The sequence below is a fragment of the Octodon degus genome, unplaced genomic scaffold (assembly GCF_000260255.1).
Source record: "Octodon degus isolate 3935 unplaced genomic scaffold, OctDeg1.0 scaffold00096, whole genome shotgun sequence".
Taxonomy (NCBI): domain Eukaryota; kingdom Metazoa; phylum Chordata; class Mammalia; order Rodentia; family Octodontidae; genus Octodon; species Octodon degus.
This window is the reverse complement of record NW_004524672.1, coordinates 6,518,645-6,526,120: the sequence shown is the minus strand read 5'-3', so window position 1 is coordinate 6,526,120 and position 7,476 is coordinate 6,518,645. Positions and strand designations below refer to the sequence as shown.

The window sequence follows — 7,476 nt, the reverse complement described above, 5'->3', positions numbered from 1 at the left end:
GTAACCACAGGCTTGGATGAAACAAATAAACAGAAAGAAGAATCAAACAAACAAACAAACACCACCACTCATAGCTGCTGTAAGGGAAACAGACTGGGAGTGGGTGGAAAGATCCCCTTTGGAGATTAAGGAGGAAGACGTGCAGCAGGACTCGGATATATCAGCAGCAGAAGTAATGAAAGGCTGCTGAAGCTGAGATAGATTTCTTACTCGAGGCTGCTGATGATTTGCTTGTGCAGAGTAGGAAAAGCACAAGAATCAGGCGCGGCCCCCGACCTAGGCGCTAACAGGGCGAGGGGCGACATAGCTTGCGTAGATGTGCAACAGGTAATAGAAGCGGATTCACACCAAGCAGAGATGCGAAGCTTCGCTTTAGGGGCACACTACGAGCTGCCCTTCAGAAGCCCACATGCAGAAGCCGAGTGGCCACTACGGAAGTTCAGAGAACGCATGGCTTGCTCTGGCCCGTGAAGTATAAGAGGTAGCGCGTGTTCCCTGGACAGAGTTGTGAATTTGTGTGATGCTGCTCCCTAGTGACACCACAAAATAAAAAGAAAGCTTTCAGGGAAACTTCTTCAAGCTGTGAATCTTGGCCCATTTGATGGGTCATGAAATTAATGCAGGGCTTACAACCAGAATTTTTTTCAATGAAAAGAAACAGATAGGGCGGCATAGAATGGGATGTAACAGAATATAACAGGAAGAAATAACAGAATAAGAATAGAGACTTTTCCGCCCGCCGAGATGGAGCTGGACCCCGCAGATCAGCATCTCATACATGTTGAAAAAGATGTTTTGATTCCTAAAATAATGAGAGAAAAGGCCAGAACGAGGTGTTCTGAACAAGTTCAAGATGTTACCAAACCTTGCAAAGACTGGAATCCTTATGGTAGTAAAGTATCAGAAAGAAACTACTTGAAAGAATATTTAACTGCTTACTATAATGACCCAGCTATTTATGAAAAATGCAAAGTGTAATATCTGAAAGAGAGGGGAGAATTGGGAAGAACTGGAATTCCTAGCAAGAAAAGACTACAGAAGCTTCCTACAGGCATGTAGGTAAATATTCAAATGTCAGGAAATCTTATTCATAGAAATTATCTGTAGTATAAATCATGTGAAATTGTAGGATTCAAGATAAGAATGCACATTTCCTTTATCCTAGTGAAACATATTACTTTTGGGGCTGGCCAAATAGCCTAGAGGATCAAAACCCTCACAAGCAGGCACAGGGGCCCAGGGATTCCATCCCTAGGCCTGCCGTGCAGGTCCAGCCCCCGGGGCACGCTTAGCCACAATTGAGACTGGGCTTGGTGGCACGGACTGTAATCTGAGCTCTTGGGAGGCTGTAAACAGGAAAATGACTACTAGTCTGATCTAGTAGTGAGACCCTGAACACCCTGTAGACCCTTCCCCCCCCAAAAAAATGAAACATATTACTTTTATATGAAAAAAGATGTTTATTGCAAATTTTGATGCATTAACTATGCTATAAGATTAAATACTTTTTAAAAAGAATAAGTATAGAGTATAATAGAATGGGAATACCAAAGGACACCTCATTGTGGACTCAACAGTGTCTGCACACTTGACTGAAAAACTGAAGCCAGTCACGAGATGTATGAGAACAGCAGTAAAGAAGACATGATGTATGCCTGAATTGGCAAACAGTATTTGATCTTTTGTATACCTACATGTTTTGCTATTCAAATGAGAATTTAATTTTCAGTCAGGATGTAGGAAGTGAATGCAAATTGATAGAAGAGATCCCTAGGTCGCAGCTTAATGCTTGGCCTTCTCTTGCTGACACTTCCCTGCCTTCTTCCCCTTCTTTGTAGCCTGTTACAACCTATATGTGACAACCCACTGTGAAGACCAAAGGGCCTGGACAGCTCTCCTCCACCCATGGCAATTTCTGCATCTACCCAAGAACTCTGTTGATGCGTCACTTTTTGTGTTTATATTTCCAAGCTTTGAGTCCCATTTGTGTGCCTTAGTGATTCAGGATTATAAAATTAATAAATCTCAAGTTTTCTTCTCCTCCTTAAAGTTCAGTTTTGAGAAGCAAGAATGGAATGAGAAATGAAAGAATCTCTATGGCTTCTATATAGCTGGTTGCTCAATATTATCTCCTGTTATAATAAGATTCATATGAAAAGGCCATATTTATATCCAAGTTCAAAGACTTGAACCACCCACCAAACAAACACTTACTGAACAGTCATTAAGCCAAAGGAAAATTATCTCATTTACTTCTTATGATGACTCTGGAACGGATGAACCAATATCTGTTTTACTTGAGAAAAGCCAAGACTAGTGGCGAGTTGCCCATTCAACTCATCAGTGGGATCTTGTGTGGCAAACCAGATCTCTGCGAAACAAGCCCAGCTGGTTACTGCTATTGTAGCACAGCAGCTTCATCTAAGTGTGCTGCACTGCTGGAATTGTGCATCAAAGGAAAACGTTGGAAGCGCCCTGCTCCTCTTTCAGAAAGGGAGTGGATAAGTGACTTACAGTGAATTCAGGAATTAAGCGCGGATGCAGAAGTACTGTGGGATATAGTAAGTCCTCCTGCATACATCATGTAAAAATAAAAGACTCCAACAATCAAAAAAGAATATTGCATATTATTTTCATTTGAGTAGCAAGAAAAAAATGCATATATGCCACATACGTGTATGTAGGAAGAAAACACTTGAGCATGGTACGCCAGAGCCTGCTAGAATAGCTGCCTACAGACAGAAAAACTGGAAGTCTAGGATAAGAAATAAACTTACCTTTCATTGTTTCCCAAATGCACTGTTGGCCTAGGCAGTAGTCAGGAAAGCTATAGTTCAAATAATTTCCAATCTCTCCAAGCGTGTGGTGGGGATATATTTCCTTAGCCTTTTTTAAAAAAAAAAATATTTTATTTGGCATAGGGTCTGCTATGCAGCTTGGACTCATAGCGATCCTCCTGTCTCAGCCTCCCCAGCACTGGGATTACAAGCATGTGCCACCGCGCCCAATTTCAGTGACCAGCACATTGCAGGACTTACACGGCATGCAGTACTGGGGATCAGACCTGAGTCCTTGAGCCTGCCATGCAGGCACTTAGACGGTCAAGCCCTGGCCCCTTCCCAACCCTTTTTAAGGTCAGACTATGGAGGTGGGGCTTCCTTTGGTCAACAAAATGTGAACAAATGTGAATTGTGCCAGGTCTGGCCTGAAGTTTTATGAGCCAGTGTCTACCTCACCAAGTTTCCTGATCCAGCCACATTGAAAGCACATTCAGAGATAAAAGCTTGATCAGTGACTATGGTAAATAAAGCTCTCTTGGTAGCTCACATCAGACAGGCAGGAAAGGGAAGAACTAATCCCTTGTTGTCTTAAGCCACTGAGATTTGGGGTTGTTTGTTGTGGCAGCGCTGTGCCGCCTATCCTGGCTGGTGAAACATAGACAAGAAAAAAGAAAACAATGCTAAGTACAGAGAGAAACGTTAACTTATCAATTTTACTAGGATTGTTCCATGCTTGTAAATGAAAATGTGCTTCAAAGTAATAAATTAGTTTATGTATTCATTAAACAAATATTGACAGGCACCAAATATGTTCCAGGCAGTTATAAGGCGCATAAGAAGCATTATTAAATAAGACTGACAATATCTGACTCTCACAATCAGCATAAACAAAAAAATGAGCGTGAAGCTATCACGGACTGACACGTGCTTCCTTGGAAAGACAGCCCTCCTCGCAGCGTTATAAGAACGGACTGTGACTGGTGTAGAGGGCCAGAAAGGCCTCCGCATGGAAATCACTTGGGCTGATGGTTGCAATCATAACGATAGTTCTAAAACCACAAAGAAGTTTCTTTAAGCTTTCCTGTAGTTTTCAGGTTTGGGGGCACAGGTCTATATTTCATCTTAAATAAGAATAACACCATAGAATAAATAAGTAACAGCGGGAAAATAGTAGGGTAATAAAGTACTCAGAAAACCCAGGAGGCCCAGGCTTCCTGCAGAAAGTGAAGGACCATATTCAGTTACACCTGCAGATGGAATCGATAGAGCCCTAAGTGGATACAGAAGCAAAAGCTGGCACCTCTCTAAGCGGAGGAGGCCACCAATTGAAAATTTATCCCATAAAACATCCATCAAGATAGCAGTAAAAGGGGTGAAATGTGTACACACGTAAAAGCAATTGAAAACATATTTGCCTAATTATGCAGACAAAGATATCAAGATGAGTGCTGAAAGGAAATGAAAAGCTAGGAGCTGTGGAATCTCTATTCTAATGGACCCAACCCCAGGGCTGGTAACATGGCCTCAGGGACAAATGCCACCAGCTATAGAAACAGTAGAGAGTTAAGAAAGCCTGTGAAGCACTTCCAAAGAAAGGAGGATCTGAAAGGAGGAAGCCGCAGTCCAGCTTTTATCAGCGATTACTCTTTCATATTTTTGTATCAAGCGAACTTTATTAATTCACTCTGCAAAGGTCAAGTGGGATGTATCTTTCCTGGGCTATTTTCATATTTCATGACACAGACTGAATGACTGGATAATACACACTGTCTTTTCACAGACTGGAAGACATTTACACCCAGATGCTGATTTCCTGTGGTGTGATATTAGTCACTTGGACAATGGGGTTTTATATGATGCTGTGAATGTACAGACTCTCAGCCAAGTTTTTCCTCAGTGCCTGAACACCCTCCAGTCATCAAAAATCCCCTTCTCACTATTTATCATTAAAAAAGAGGGCTCTGGAAGTCATCTCCATGGCAATGGCGCGTGACATTCTCAGGTGGCCAATCAACACTTTCTTTAAATGGAATAATGTATTTACAAAATGTAAAATGCATTGAACTACAAGGAGAATGATTCTTGAGCTACCAAAAGTATCCAGGTAATATGTCTTCTTTGTTATTGTATTATAAGAAAGGACTTTAAACTCTAAAATGTTGACTAGTCCAAAGTAGAATCCCAATATTTAACTTTCTATTTCATCACTGTTATAAACGTTTTGAAAGTGGTAAACAAGAGTACACTGTATTTGTTTATTGAAATTTATGGAACTTTTCAGATGTAAGATCTCATTTTGGGGGTCAGTGAGATAGCTCAGCGCTCTAAAGCACACTTTTAGGCAAATTTAGGCAGTGCAGGGACCGCGGCTCCATCTCTGGCACCACATGCCATGCCAGCTCTGCCCCTAGAGTGGGCTGAGACGGACACACACACACACACACACAAAAAAAAAAAAAAAAAAATCTCATTTCTTTCCCCTCTGCATCATTATCAAGTAGTTAATGTTATGCCCAGTAAAAGAAGGGGAAGAAAATCTAACTACTACTACATGCTATGGTTATGTTTGGATTATGACTCTGTAAGTGGATTTTCCCCCTTCTACTTTTCCACGTTTTCCAGTTTTTCTCTAATAAGCTTTTATTATTTTGAGAGAGAAAACAGAACTTTAAGTTTTTGAAGTAAATAGTAACAGATAGAGCCTCCACCACCACATACACCCTAAGGGAAGGGTGGATGTGTTTTTCTGGTATTGTCAGAGCACGTGGGCTCTGTCCTACACACACCTCGTAATTAAGAAGCATCCTGTCCTGCCTTTTATCTCTATCCAGTGAGAGAGCAAAGGGAATTAACATTTTTGGAAGTTCACTAGATGTGCCAGAATAATTCCAAGACACATAAAATTAACCCAGTTAAACTCACGATGGTATGAGAATACAATTTAATTTCCATTTGATTTGAAAGTAGGAGCTCAAAGTAACTACTGACTAACGTGCATTAATAATAAGAGATGTGATCAAGACCCAAAGCCATAGCTGGCCAATTCCAAAGCCAGCACCCTTTGCATCACTACACAAATGGTTGTAGGCTCAGCATGACACCCTACCTCCCTCCAAGTCTCCTCTCTGGAAGACAGGAAGTAGACAGCATACTACCTACACTCAAAAGCCTTCACAGTGGCTCAGGAGATAGCTCAGTGGTCTTAGCATCTGCCAGGCAAGCTGGAAGGACCTGAAATTGATCCCTGGTCCTGCATGGTGAGACCCTATATCCAACAAATAAATGATGATTTTTTTTGAAAAAAAAATTCAGACTTCACTGCACACAAAATCAAACTTGGCTCCATCCCGTGGCCTACAGGGAGGTGGGACACAACCCAGAGAGGCAGAGTCCTCCTGCTCTCCACTCCTCCTCCACAGCAAAGCAGAGCTGGGCTTCGGCACTTCTGATGAACAGAACACAGGCTGATCTTCTGGCTAGAAAAGCTCTCTCTTCACTTCCCAGAGCTGTTTCCTCTCATTTCTACCAAGACCTTTCCTGCCACTCAGACTCAGCAAGTTTCCTCCTTTTTCTCTGCATCCTACGCTTTTCCTTCCCAGCTCTCAGCATAACTTCTGAAGTGTGCTCACTGTTTTATTCATTTCAATCTCTCCTTCCCTATGTGCGCCCCTGATGGCCCAAACCCAGCAAGTGTGCTGGACAAAACATCGAAAACAGTTGCTTGGCTGGCAAAAGCTTCTCAAAAAGTAGTTTTCAGATAAATGGAGAAGTGTTGGATCCCAGGTCTCAATATCTTGTGATTGACACTTTGGTTCTTTAATTTTATGAAAAATAAAACAAAATTTCACTATCAAAAAGCAATGTAATACACTACATTTCATTATCTTCAAAGCAATTACTCATAGTACAAGACATAACCCAAAAAGACGCAGAAGACAACACCAATCTTTCTTTTCAATGAACTGAGAGAAACTTGTAGTAGAAATGAACCCCATTCTTAATATGACTCTTTAATGTTCATTTCCATTGTAACTTGGCCCCCCTGGATCTAGCTCTACCTTAAATTCATATTTGCCTCACATTCGTTCTCTGTCATTGGAGCACAAATCTTCCTTCCTCCCCACCCTTCCCGTTGGTTGTGCAGGCCCCATCTGACCTCCACCCATGACCATCACACACTCAAAACAAATTAGGGTTTATCTGCCAAGGAAGATGAGAGTGTTGATCATTTGATGATCAAATAACTAATTATTTTTTGCCCTGGGTCATACAGTCCAAAGCCCGCTGATTTTTGTCTGCAAATATCTACTAATGGTTTCCCCTAAAAGCAAAGATTTCTGTAAAATCTAAGCCAAAAAGAATTAGTAAAACCCACATAAAGGAAAGCCTGCCACTAACACTGTCCTGGTCCTCTCATACCTCTGTGAAGAATCAGTCTCTCAGGGTTATATCCCTGTTTGTAGCAGACAAGGGACAAGCCACATGGGCCCACCCATGCTCGTCTTCCTGTGCATCTTTGTCCTAGAGATGCACCAGCTTTCATCCATGAAGTTGCCCTGAGAAATAAGCCAGCAGCAGTAAAGATTCCCTGAAGCCAAAGATGAGCTTAATGTTTTCTCGTTTGCAACTCCAGCCCTGTGTGTGTTTTAGAATACTCTGCGATAACAAAGGGTCATTTAAAAACTATGGCCAAATA

General features: G+C 41.7%; 1 pseudogene; it reads left to right on the top strand.

The window, feature by feature from the left end:
* The first annotated feature begins 744 nt into the window (after positions 1-744).
* Positions 745-1,059, top strand: LOC101559971 (annotated as a pseudogene).
* Positions 1,060-7,476: the final 6,417 nt, after the last annotated feature.